The 13539-nt window shown below is 44.7% G+C and overlaps 1 pseudogene; it reads left to right on the top strand.

Moving 5' to 3' along the window:
* Positions 1-2326: 2326 nt before the first annotated feature.
* LOC133386888 (sonic hedgehog protein-like) lies at positions 2327-11333 on the top strand (annotated as a pseudogene).
* Positions 11334-13539: the final 2206 nt, after the last annotated feature.

Genomic DNA, 13539 nt, shown 5'->3' with positions numbered 1-13539 from the left:
CCCGCTCCAGAACCTTGCCCCAAAAGGGGACATTCGCCACCGGTCTATAGTTGTTCAGGTCATCTGGGTCTAAGGAAGGTTTCTTTAAGAGACGTCTTACTACTGCCTCCTTGAGGCTACTAGGGACTACTCCCTCACTCAAGGAGGCATTTATCACTTCCTTGGCCCAGCCGGTGGTAGTAGTCCTGCTAGCCTTCACTAGCCAAGATGGACAAGGATCTAGAGCAGACGTGGTCGCCCGCACCAATCCAAGTACCTTGTCCACTTCCTCAAGCTGCAGCAACTGAAACTCATCCAATAATGAAAGACAAGACCGTGTTCTGGACACTTCAATGGATTCGTCTGTCATAACATCGGAGTCTAGGTCCCTACGGATGCATGTGATTTTATTTTGGAAGTGCCCTGCGATGTCATTACAGTGAGCTTCAGATGTTTCAATAGTATCTCGAGGACCAGAATGTAAGAGTCCTCGTACAACCCTAAAAAGCTCTGCAGGGCGGCAGAGAGATGTCCTGATAGAGGCAGCGAAGTGAAACTTCTTCGCCGCCCTTACCGCTTTTATATACGACTCAGTAGAGGCACTTACCAAAGCATAACTGCATCCGTCTGGAGTTCGTCTCCATCTGCACTCCAGCCTCCTCCTCTCTTGCTTCATCACTCTCAGCTCCGGGGTATACCACGGAGCTGTATGAGCTCTGCATCGAAGAGGGCGCGCGGGAGCAATTGTGTCAATAGCCCGGGCCATCTCCGTATTCCACAGTTCGACCAAGGCCTCGACAGGAGCGCCAGTACTATCAGCTGGAAAAACTCCCAGAGCCGTCTGAAAACCAATAGGATCCATAAGCCTCCAAGAGCGGACCAACTTAATAGGTCCCCCACCCTTGCAGAGGGAAAGAGTCGTCGTAAGTCTAAAACTCAGCAGGCGGTGATCTGTCCATGACAATGGAGTAGATGAAAAACACCCCACCTCCAGATCACCATTTCCATGACCAGTGGCGAAGATCAAATCAAGAGTGTGACCCGATACATGCGTTGGGCCAGTAACAAATTGAGACAGCCCCATGGTTGTCATGGAGGCCATGAAGTCCTGAGCCGCCCCAGATAAAAAAGTCTCGGCATGAATGTTGATGTCCCCCAACACCACAAGTTTGGGGGACCTCAGCAATACCTCCGAGACTATCTCTGTCAGCTCAGCTAGGGAAGCTGTTGGGCAGAAAGGTGGGCGGTACACCAACAGGATTCCCAGTCTGTCTCTTTGACCCAGCACAAGGTGGAGGCACTCTAGACCAGTCGCCATCTGGACAGGATGCCTGGTGAGAGAGAAAGTACTCCTATAGACCACAGCGACCCCGCCTCCCCGACCCTCAGGTCTACCATAGTGCTGCACCGTATACCCAGGTGGACAAAGCTGAGAGAGAGCAACTCCTCCCTGCTCACTCACCCAGGTCTCGGTTAGACATGCCAGGTCGGCACCCTCATCCACAATTAAGTCGTGGACAAGGGAGGTTTTATTATATACCGACCTGGCATTCAAAAGCAGCACCTGGAGATCTAAGGGCTGGCTGATAGAACAACCAGCAGTTCTGTGGCCTTGAGGAGAACCGGAACAAGGCACAGACACAACTTGTCTGGGGCGAGTTCCCCTTACCTGGCACGTTCTCCTCCTAGCGCCATACCTCCCATAACCCGTCACTACGCTAATTGGGGCCCCCGAAAGCCTCCCCGTTAAATGCAAAATATGCTATCCCAGGCACATATTTAAAAATACTAAAACACAACAGGCACATTCACACAACAACACATAAAATACACATAAACGCACACAAACACATCCACACAATCTCATTCACACGCACAAACAAACAAACTAACTAACAAGTTAAAATACACCCAAACATCAACACTAGCAGCCGGTATTAAGAATACTCCTCTGCATCAAACTTCGTCCATAAATAATATCTGCAAATAAAGTTGTAAAATATCTGCCCACGACCCAATAAACAAACAAACAAGTAAGCAAGCCAAAAGGGTAAAACACGCCCCAAGCAGCGAACTTGAATGGAGTGGCGGCAAGCAGGCAGAAAGCCACGATGAAACAAAGACATGGGAGCAGGCAGAAGCAACGGAGCCCAGCAGCAACGATCCAGCGATGAAACAACAACAAGGAGCAGGCAGAAGCAGCCGAAAGAATGTCCGAGCAACAGCGGCATGAAGGCCCCGGCAGCAGTGGAAAAGCAATGGGCCCGGCCGCTACGATGATGTTCCAGCGGCGACACGGCCCGCGGCGGCGGGGGCGACGGCGGCGGCGGCAGCACAAGCCGCAACGATGACGACCCGGGCGAGAGCACAGCCCGCAGCGGCAGAGGCGGCGGTCACAACGCCCGCACACGGGCGGGCCCGCAATTACGGCGGCAACAGCACCAGCCGCAGCGACGGCGCCCCGGGCGGCGACACAGCCCGCAGCGGCACACGGGCGGGCAAGCAACAGCAGCACAGGCCGCGACGAAAAGCAGCGGCGATGAAACAGAGCCGCAACGCCCAGGCAGCAACACAACCACGACAGCGGCAGGCGGGCAAGCGGTGGCAGCGGGCAGGCGGCGGCAGCGGCACAACCCAGCAACGACGCCCGCACACAAGCAGCAGCAAAGCCCCAGGCAGCACAGCCCGCAAGGACGACAACAGCGGGTAACGGCGGCGACAACGGCCCCAGGTATGCAGCAATATTCAGCCCGTAGTGACAGGCAGACAAACCGGCAGATGATAATGATGGTATTGATGGCATTGAAGTTTTTTTAAAGATGTTTTTAAGTTGAAGCGTGGAGCTCCCTGCTAAGCATCCGCCTCAGTCGCCATCTTTTTCCCTTTTTTCTACTAGACCAATTCAGAAGCTTCTTACAGCCTGCCAATCATAGGCAGTGATTTTGCATCTAAAGAGGGCATAAGACTTGAGCTCACACAAACCATGGTAACTCCAACATGTTAGATCGCAGCATCAGTTCCTGGGGTTCCTAGTATCCATAGTCCTTGACACACTTCTGATCATCTGCCTAATTTGGTAGATCTGAAGAATGTTGTCCAGTTAGGTTCATGCTAGGTGCTAATTTCAGAATCTATAAAATGGAACTCCCTCCTCCCCCCAAAAAAGTATCTTCTTGAGCCATTTTCTACAGTAGTTTTCAACTGTATAAAACTTGCAACTAGAAAAATTCTAGCATTTCTAAACATTATAATTCACTTTAGGGATAATATTTAATATTTCTTGAATAAACAATATAACTTGAAGCTAAAAGCTCCAAGTATTCTGCAGTCGAGAGTGTTGTACTTTTCCCCCCTAATGGAAATATTCCCATTTGAAATTTCAGCCCTGTTCAATAATAGCATCATCAGCTGGCTGCAATTTCAAAAAGAAAGGGATAAAATAAAGTGGCCCCATTAATATTCCATTATTAATCCAGTTTGGTGAACATTGCATTGCAAACAGTATGCACTTTTGCAAAAATGAACTTTTACCAATTAAGAGGTCTTCTCTGTATTTCCCATAAACCGGGTATAAGAAAAAAATGTATGTTGAAATGAAATGACCCTCCACCCCAAGTTCCATCATTGATTATCTATGCACAGGCTGGCCAAGCTCAGAAATAGGATGTAGACAATATTGCTCATATTAATGAGATAGCTCACCAAAATGATAAGCTTTCTTCACGTTCTTTCTAAAGAAAGCACCATTGTAACAGAATTCATATAACTCAATAAACCTGAAACCAGCACAACTAAATATGAAATGGGTATGTAAGCAACTTTTCCACTATTAAAAGAGATATGAATAATGCATTCTGCTTGTATGATAATTTCCCTTTTAGTCAAATGACCTATTTAGTCTTTCCCCCCTCATTATGTGATAAGATTATTTTCACAACACGTATTAGAAAGTTGTGATCAATTTGGAAAAAAAAATAAGTATTGCAACTTGACATTCCAAATCAAATAGTTTCCATGAGTTAATAAAAGGAAGGCAACAGTGGAGAAGCACATTATGGGCACTAAATGTTTGAGCAGCTCAAAGTAGCGGTAGATACTTTCAGGAGGTAAAACACTGTCTTACATCTGTGTTCTATATTTTTGGATGGCACCTTTTTGATTTATTTATTGTTGTGAAAGTAGTTTCAAAAGTTGAACAAAAACAATTAGAAGCAGAGCCTGGCATCTTTACGGGGCAGAGCATAGCCCCAGATGGGGATGGGAGGAGGACTGCATTCTCTCACCCATGCCAGCTCTCATGGGATTGCCTGTAATCCTGGGTCATCCCATAAGAGCTCCAGAGGGATGGGGACAGGTCCGGGCTTCTAAAAGGCCTTGGCCTACTAGATGCCAGCCTCTTTCTTTGCACACCTTACCTGGGTTTAATGCTGGCCAACTCCCATGGGTGATTCCCAATTACCTGTTGGATGACTCAATATTCCCTCAGCATGGGCTGCTGAAACAGAAATGGATTCTTGCCCTACTACCATGCTAAACCCACTTACCTGCTTTAATGAACAGTTTTCATCCCTAAACCACTGTTGGCTGTTTTATTACCTTTGCTAAAGGGGAGTACAGCATGTACCTGCCTCACAATGTCAGTGTTGTGGCAAAAGGAGGTTAGCTGTGAACTAAGAGCATTTAGGGTGCAACTCTAGATTCATTTACTCTGCTTTATTCTTCCATATTTGAGCACTGATATGGGGAACCAATACTGTGCTGTTTTGGTGGCCTTTTTGACAGCAATTGATTTATCTGGTTGTTAGGTGGGGGGCTCTTGTCATAGATTTTCTGCAAATGAACTGACTTTTAAAAACATTTTTAAACACTTTAAACCATTTTAAACCATTTTCATGTATTTTCTAGGCTTTTTATTTATTTATTTTTGAGGTGTAAACTAGTAATGACTGACCAGGAATGTGACATTGGGGTTGTAGTGGAAAGCTCAATGAAGATGTCGACCCAGTGTATGGCAGCTGTGAGAAAAGCAAATTCCATGTTAGGGATCATTAGGAAAGGGTTTGAAAATAAAACTATTTTCTATAAAACTACAAATAAATATAGAAATATCTATAAATATAAAGCTATAAATAAAATACTGTTATACAAATCTGTGGTGCAGCCATACTTGAAATACTGTATACCGTTCTGTTTACCTTTGCCTCACCTCAAAAAGGATATTATAGAGCTTGAAATGTTTCCTGAAAGGGCAACCAAAATGATCCAGGGGTTGGAGCAACTCCCCTATGATGAAAGGTGACAAGATATGGGAGTTTTGAGTTTAGAAGAAAGGCGGGGGGCATGATAAAGGTGTATAAGATTACTTATGGTGTGGAGAAAGTGGATATAGAGAATTATTTTTCCTCTGATAATGCTAGAACCCAGAACCATTCAATGAAGCTGAATGTTGGGAGACTCAAGACAGACAAAAGAAAGTACTTCTTCATGCTGTGCATAGTTAAACTATGGAATTCAGGGTTGCAACCTGTTCTGGATGGGGTTGCACTCCCCTTGAAGGAGCAGGTCTGCAGTTTGGGAGTTCTCCTGGATCCTGCCCTGCTGCTTGAATATCAGGTGGCTGTGGTAGCCAGGAGTGCTTTTGGCCAACTCAAACTGGTCTACCAGCTGCGTCCATTCCTGAAGGCAGTTGACTTGGCCACAGTGAAACATGCATTGGTGACATCGAGGTTTGATTACTGTAATGCACTCTATGTGGGGCTGCCTTTGAAAATGGTTCGGAAATTACAGTTGGTTCAAAATGCAGCAGCCAGAATGTTACCTGGAGCACAACCTCTGTGCTTTATCAACCCCACTGGCTCCCAATTTGCTTCCAGGCCCAATTCAAACTGCTGGTGCTGACCTTTAAAGCCATAAACGGCCTTGGACCAATGTATCTGAGGGACTGCTTACGCCCATATGTACCTGCCCGGAATTTAAGATCATCTGCCTCTGGTCTCCTCTGCGTGCCTGGAGTGAAAGACGTTAGACTGACAGGCAAGTGGGAGAGAGCTTTTTCAGCTGTGCCCCCCAAGCTTTGGAACACCCTACCCCAAGAAGTCCACTCTGCTCCCTTCCTGATGGTTTTCCAGAGACTTCTGAAAATGATCTTGTTCCAGAGAGCCTTTGGAAGGGACTGAAGGTAGAGCCTGACACTGATTTTATAATTGTATGCCTTCTACGTTAACTTTTACCCTTTAGTACCACCCCCTATATGTGTGTGTGTGGGCGTATTGTATTTTATGTATTTTAATTGTATTTTATGTATTTTAATTTATGTTAATGTTTTCTGATTTTATTGTTTACAATTTTATTATGTAGGTGTTTTATTTTATTTTTGTGAGCCTCCCTGAGTGCCCTGTTACAGGGTAGAAGACCAGGATAGAAATATTTTAAATAAATAAATAATAAATAATTCCACAAGATGTAGTGATAGCCACCAACATGGATGGTTTTAAAAGATTAGACAAATCCATGGAGGATAAAGTTACCAATGGCTACTAGCCATGATAGTTATGTTCTGCCTCCACTGTTGGAGGCAGTATGCCAGTTGCTAGGAATCACATCTGGGGAGACTGCTGTTGCACTCTAGTTTGCAACCGTCCCATAGGCATCTGGTTGGCCTCTTTGAGAACATGATAGTGGACTACATGGGCCTCTGCTCTCATCCAGCAGAGCTCTTCTTATGCTCTTATTGCTGTTAGCCACTTCAAGACTTTTGTGTGAGAAGGGACACACTAATTAAACAATAATTATTATCTGGAAGTAAGGCACTGAACTCAGTCGGAGTTACTTCTGAGTAAACAGCTATAGGACTGCACTGTTAACCACATATTATTGGCTTTCTTTGTTTAAATCTAAAGAAGTTCAAAACTGAATATGTACATAATGAGATTGGCATCATAGCCACATCCTTACGGAAGATCTCTGACATTTGAAAACGTTCCTGATTACCCAGGCATTGGATGGCTGAAGGGGACTGTTCCTGGCAATCTGAAGATCACTGATGAAAGATCTTTTTTAACTGTAATTGCATTTTAATAGCCTTTCCCAACCTTTGGGTCCCCAGATGTTGCTGGCCTACAGTTCCAGCAATTACAGTACTACATCGCAGCAATATATCCTGCCAGCCATGTATTGTGGTTTGACAACCCTTTTCCAGCTTCTCCCACATTTGTTTGTGCAGTTCTCATTCAGGCAACACAAATGTGAAATTTATCAAGCTCCTTGTAGGCCATCATACACTACATGACTTAGGGGTATTCTTTGCTTGGTGGATCACAAGTTGTCTAGGTCTTAGCTAGAGTCTTCATCTCTTCCTGTTATATAGCTTGCTCTTCCTTGTGGTTCAGCTAATCTCTTTATGTAGCTCCAAGAGTACATTCCTTACCCAGTAATTATTTGAGAGATGTGTTATGTCCTCCAACAGACTTGTGTGTGCTTGAGCTACAGTCTGTCTTTAATTGCTTAGCAACCCAATTGGAGGGAGGAATTCAAACATTACACTTTCCATGTGGAGGTCATGCAAAACCTCAACCTTTATGCAAATTGATTCTGCACTCTTGCCAAATTAAATGTAGACAGTTTTGAGAAAAAAAATAGGCTAATATCAGCGTCATTCCAGCAATTTGTTAGGTTGGCAAGACTGTTTAAATATCAGATGAGGTAAATTAGCCTACTATTTTTCAGATGGTCCTCAGGAGTGAAAAAATGGATGGCAATTTTGCCATCTTCCAAGGTTTTTTAATTTACATTCACTTACTTACCTGCAGGGCATAGGTATTTGTGTGAAGGTAAAAACCAAGTTGCCACTGGATTACGCCAAAAGCATAATATTGCTTTAGGGTCCTCCTTGGGCAAAGCGTCTGAGGGATTTTTGTTAAGGGTTTCAAATGAGATTCATGACAGGTTAAGCACATGTCTGGTTTGTGGCCGATGTCTTCTGTGGTTCCATCTCAGGAAAACGTCAGAGGAAACGTTGAGATACAAAGTTTCAGTAAGACAAGCAAAATTTCTCCTGCACTTCCTGCCATCCCTCAGTTAAAAAAATATGCACTGGGTGTGGATGTATAGTAAGCTTCCTTCTTTCTCAAAGCTCGTATCTAGGATCCAAAGCACTGTACAATTAGTCCCATGTTCCTGGAGGAGCTTCATTCTTGTGTTTCCAAACAGCATCTCCCTCTTCTGTATATGGCAAAGTGAGAGGAGTGTCAGAAACAGCTTCAGATATGGCAATGTGTTCTTTTCTTGACCTTCAAGCAAGGCAGGGGAACTGTCCGACATTACTAGGCTAGGAGCAAGTCTATGGAGACTGTTAAGTCAGTACCATCTGGACAACAGCTGTAGGTTTAAGAAAGTTGTGTGCCCTACCTTTCCTGAAGTACTAGTGGGGTCCAGATCCTGACTGTTCTTATATGTAGCTCATATTTCACCCAATGAAATCATGTATTTTTAAATTACTGACAAAATATTTTGGTGAAGAAACTTTACATTTCACTGCAGGCTTGAGGAGTGAGTTATGTTACTAACACACACACACACACACAGAGCAAGAAACTATGAAATTTTTTTATTTCCTCTCCAATCACTGGCTATCATTTGAATTCCACAAATTTATAAATAAGCATAAATCAGGAGGAATGTGTAAACATCAATTAACTAAACAAACCATGCATAGCAGCCCAGATGGAAATCCAAAATATTGCCAATGCAGTCAGCTATATCTCTAGTAATGCTTCCCGAGATAAGAAACATTATTTTATATGCTGCAGATATGCCAAAAAAGAAAAAAAGGGGGTGGGGGAGAGTATAGTTAGTTTGCTGTCAGGGCAAATCAGAGTACAGTGATTTGTAATTACTCTTGTACATTCTGATTAGCAAGGAGTATAACACTTTATTGTATTAACACCTGCAATAGTGCATAGTACAAGCTTTCCAAGTGTGTGCAGAAAAAAATTAATTAGAGAAACAAGTATGACACTGATTGAATAGCTTGAGTGCACTACCTGGTTTCTAAAGTACAGAAATTGTACAGTGACTTGTTCAAACAGTAAGTTTAATTTTGCAGCAAATTCAGCAGCAGATAGTCTTCCGAACTAATGCATATTCATTATGCAAAACAAGGAAAGTAAGATTTACTAAGCAGTATTAAGAGCCAGTGTGGTGTAGCGGTTAAAGTGTTGAACTACGACCTGGGAGACTAGGGTTCGAATCCCCACACAGCCATGAAGCTGAGCTTGGGCCAGTCACTGCCTCTCAGCCTCAGAGGAAGGCAATGGTAAAGCCCCTCTGAATACTGCTTACCATGAAAACCCTATTCATAGGGTTGCCATAAGTTGGGATCAACTTGCATGCAGTCCATTAATACGATATTATGGTATCAGAGGGAAAACTGCAACTCCCATTGGATGACAGAGCTACTGCTTTAGAGGCTTCTGAGCAAGTACCCTAAAGTCTATCTCTCACCTGGCTAATGCAGAATTAGGCTTGAACAAGGCCTGGAGGGGGCCTGCAGGTTCCTGGAAATATTACAGGTAGTTCTCATATTTCTTTCTCTTCTTTTTTAAAAAAATAAGTCTGTAGCTAATGCTGAAATGAAAAGGGGTTGCTTTTGTGCATATTTTGAGGAGCTAGGAGAAATAGCCTTCCTTTCTGTGATTTTGTTTTGGGGGGGAGTGCTTCGAAAAGGTGCAAAAACCTGCAAATGTGTGTACCATTCAGAATGATGACAATGTTGGTCAGAGCTTTGACCTAAGCCTGAATTGGCTTAATTTGCCTCCAGCAATTGATTATGTAGTGTGACTTCATCCTATTTAGTACATGATCCCTGACTGGTTGAAGTGAAGCTCAGGAAAAACATGATGTGTGTGTGTGTGTGTGTGAGAGAGAGAGAGAGAGAGAGAGAGAGAAAGAGAGAGAACTGGTGCTAAAGTAGGTTCACACTACTTCACACTACATACATTGAGTGGATTCTCAGGGAAATGTGCGCATTGAGCAACATATGGTGCAGTGGCAGATAAAAGATAAATAAAAAAATGAGAATTACAAGGATGTTGGCATGTTACTCCTCCATGTGTATGGTGTATGCATGATGGTGGGAGCAGGACCACACCTCCTAGCACCACCTCCAATGTCCGTATGTTCTCCAGACTGCCCCCCACCCCAATATCTGCACATTCAGCAGACTGTTGAAAAGAAAAGCCTTGTGTGAAAAGCTGTACTTCTGTAGGCTCTTCCACCCAATAAGGAAAGCCAGACATGCAGAGGTTCTGCTCAGGTGGAGAGCCTACACACGTAAAGCTTTAAAGAGCTCACCTCCAATTACAACCCTGACATTATTGTTAAGGATGAAGAGGACACAAAAGCCAGCAGCCTGATGCACTGCCTGATGCACTGCAAGGTCAAGCTCAACGCTTTGGCAATCTCTGTGATAAACCAGTGGCCTGGCGTGAAGCTGGGGTGACCGATGGCTGGGCCACCACTTGGAGGAGTGGCTGCACTACAAGGGCCCTGCTATGGACATCACTACCTTGGATCAGGACCAGAGCAAGTATGGCTTGTTGGCTTGCCTAGCCATCAAGGCAGGTTTCAACTGAATCTACTATGAGTATCAAGTGCACATCCACTGTTCCATCAAAGCTGAGAACTTGGTGGCTGCTAAATTGGGTGGCTGCTTCCATGGATCTGCCTGCATGAATCTAGAGCAAGAAGGCACCAAACTGTTGAAGGACCTCAGCCCTGGCAACTGGGTGGTGGCAGCACATGTTCAGGGGCAGCTGCTCTACAGTTAATGCCTAGCCTTCCTGGACCTGGAGAAGCCCCCCCCCCTCCATCAGCTACCTTTTCTATGTGATTGAGACCCGATGGCCCCAGACATGCCTCTTGGTTACAGCTGCCCATCTGCTTTTTGTAGCCTCACTGCAGAACCACTCCAAGCGCCGGCTCATTTTTGCTCGCCACATGCAGCCAGGACAATGGGTCTACGTGCTGGGCAAAGGGACAGACCCTGTCACAGGCTGAGGTGCATGGTGTGTCCCTACAGGAAGAGGCCTCGGGAGCTTACACCCCACTGACTGCTCAGGGTAATATCCTCATCAGTCAGGTGCTGTGTTTTGTCCTCATTAAGTGGGCCTACTGGGCATTTGCCCCTTTCCAAGCCGCTCTTGCTCTCCTGGCAATGCTGTATCTCAGCAGCCTCTCCTCCCTTGTGCTTGCCATGGCTGCTGCACCAGATGATTTGGGAGTCCTGCCTCGTCTACCACACTGGCCACTGGGCATTAGATTCTGAGATGACACACCCTCTGGGCATGGCAAGCTGAGGGGGACAGCTCTCAGCGCCCCCACTTTTACCCATCATAAGAAGACAGAATTATATCTTGTAAATTTGACGTTGTGAGCCACTTTAAGCCTGCTTTACTATGGGAAAGTGACACAAACAATGATGATGAAAGCTGTATGGGGATAGACTCTCCATCCCAATTGTCCACTGAACATGCAGGCATCAGGCACAGAGACGGAAAGCGCACAGATGTTGTGTGAGGCTAAACAGGCACTGTCTTGCTTCCCTCTCCATGTCTATGCCCATATGCAGGGAAGAATAGTAAGGGTACCCTCCTTTTAAGTTTAATTATTGGGATGATATATTTTGGCATCGAGAAAGGGATATTTAAATAATGCAAAAGAGAATCTATCATTCCCAGTCATAGTAAAAGAAAGGCCACATATAGAGAAACTGTGTTTCACTTTTCAACGTTTAACATTTTCAAAAACATTGCAAGATCCAAAATGTATATAAAGACATTGCCAAAAGTGGAGATTTGGGCCTGAGATTCATCTCATATGTATTAGGGATGTTTACATTGGCTCTGTGTATACCTCAGATAATGAGGCAAATGTAGGTGATTCAGGTCCTGAGTTGGATCACACTATTAACATGGCATTTTGAGATGAATCATGGATCCTCTAAGCTTCTGAGTTGCTCCGTGGTGTCAGTTCTTCCCAAAAATTAAATGCACAACCTTTTATTTTCCTTTTCCATTCTGGGAAATGAAATCAAGCTGACTGGGTAAGTGTCCAGAGGTCAAGAGGGGAAGGAGGAGAGAGGGTATCTTTCATTTTGACAGACAGGTCTAGCTTTTAATTACAGTAAATTATTTTCCAAGGCCATTCTAGTTACAGGGAGTTGTGGGAGGACTCTTGAAAGTAAATAAAGAGAATTGTTCTTCATGTAGGTCAGGGGTGAGGAACCTATTTTGGTTGGCAGGCCAATCGCTTGAAATCACTGGGAGGTTCAAAGAGCAGCACCAGGCTGCTTGAACGTCCTTTTACAAGCAGACCCATGCTGCTCTTTGAACCTCCAAATCCCAGAGGTTCAAAGAGCAGCACTGGAAGGGAGAAATGGTTTCCACAAAACTGCTGCTAAAAAGATATCCCCCTCCCACTTTAACAGTGGTTTCAGTGGAAACCACTTCCCCCTCCTGGAGCAAGCAGATGGGCAGCGGGAGCGTGCCTTGCTCCAGCAAAGGGACAGCTGGTAGCTCACTTTAAGTTCCTGATTGTTTCTTTAAAGCCCTGCCCTTACCTGCCCTAGGTGGGCGGATGGGCATGGCTTGCCCAAAACAGCCCTGTGGGCCAAATGGGGAGGCCTGGTGGACCAAATCTGGCCACAGGCTGGAGATTCTCCAGCCCTGATGCACATCATCATTCTCCAAGTTTTGGTGGTGAGAGCAGGGTGCAGGCACTAGAGTTATACTGTTAGGATGGCCTGCTTCTTTCCCAACTGTTCTTTTTCCTAATAAAAGTTTAACAATCATAGTGCTCTCTCTCTCTTTTTCATAGAGGGTGCTTCCAGGAACAGTAGGACAGTGAGGGGGAAAAAAAGCAGTTACTTTTCCAGTAACTAAGATAAAATCATCTAGCATGATATCCCCTGGACCTGTTTGACTGAATGCTGCCAATTGCCTTACCCAAAGGCACTGCTAGTTTTCAAACTGATTGCCCACAAAAACCTCAGAGAGGAATGTGATTTTTATTTTCTCTTTTCCTACTCCAAAATGGTAAAATCTGCCTGTGGGGGAGAATTGCTGCATCTGTCTTTTTGAAATTTGGCAGGCTTAAGCCACTCTGGAGGGGTTTCTTTGCTTGCACATCTCATCCACTTATATGAAAAGGAAAAAAAGTTATAACTGTTTTTAGATTCCCTGTTATAGTCAGTGGGGGAGAAACAGAGCTTCCGATTTAACAGATTAGATTCATACCTAAAAAATGAATCAAATTGGAATGACGCAGAGCGGATCGGGCTGCTTCCAAGCACTACAGATATAAGCCAAATATTGTGGTTGCTGCACACCCCTAATATGTATCTTACTCTTCTTTCGAGGAGGTTAGGACAAAGTACACTAGGCTCTCCCACAGTTCCTTCTATAAGCCCAAGGGTCTTAACCCACCACCAGCCTTTGAGATACAAAAGGACCAGATGCGTAATTCTCCCATCTCTATCTACTGGTCCAAGTTCACCCAGTGAGG

This window comes from Rhineura floridana, chromosome 6 (genome assembly GCF_030035675.1).
Source record: "Rhineura floridana isolate rRhiFlo1 chromosome 6, rRhiFlo1.hap2, whole genome shotgun sequence".
Lineage (NCBI taxonomy): Eukaryota > Metazoa > Chordata > Lepidosauria > Squamata > Rhineuridae > Rhineura > Rhineura floridana.
This window is presented reverse-complemented; position numbering and strand designations above follow the sequence as displayed.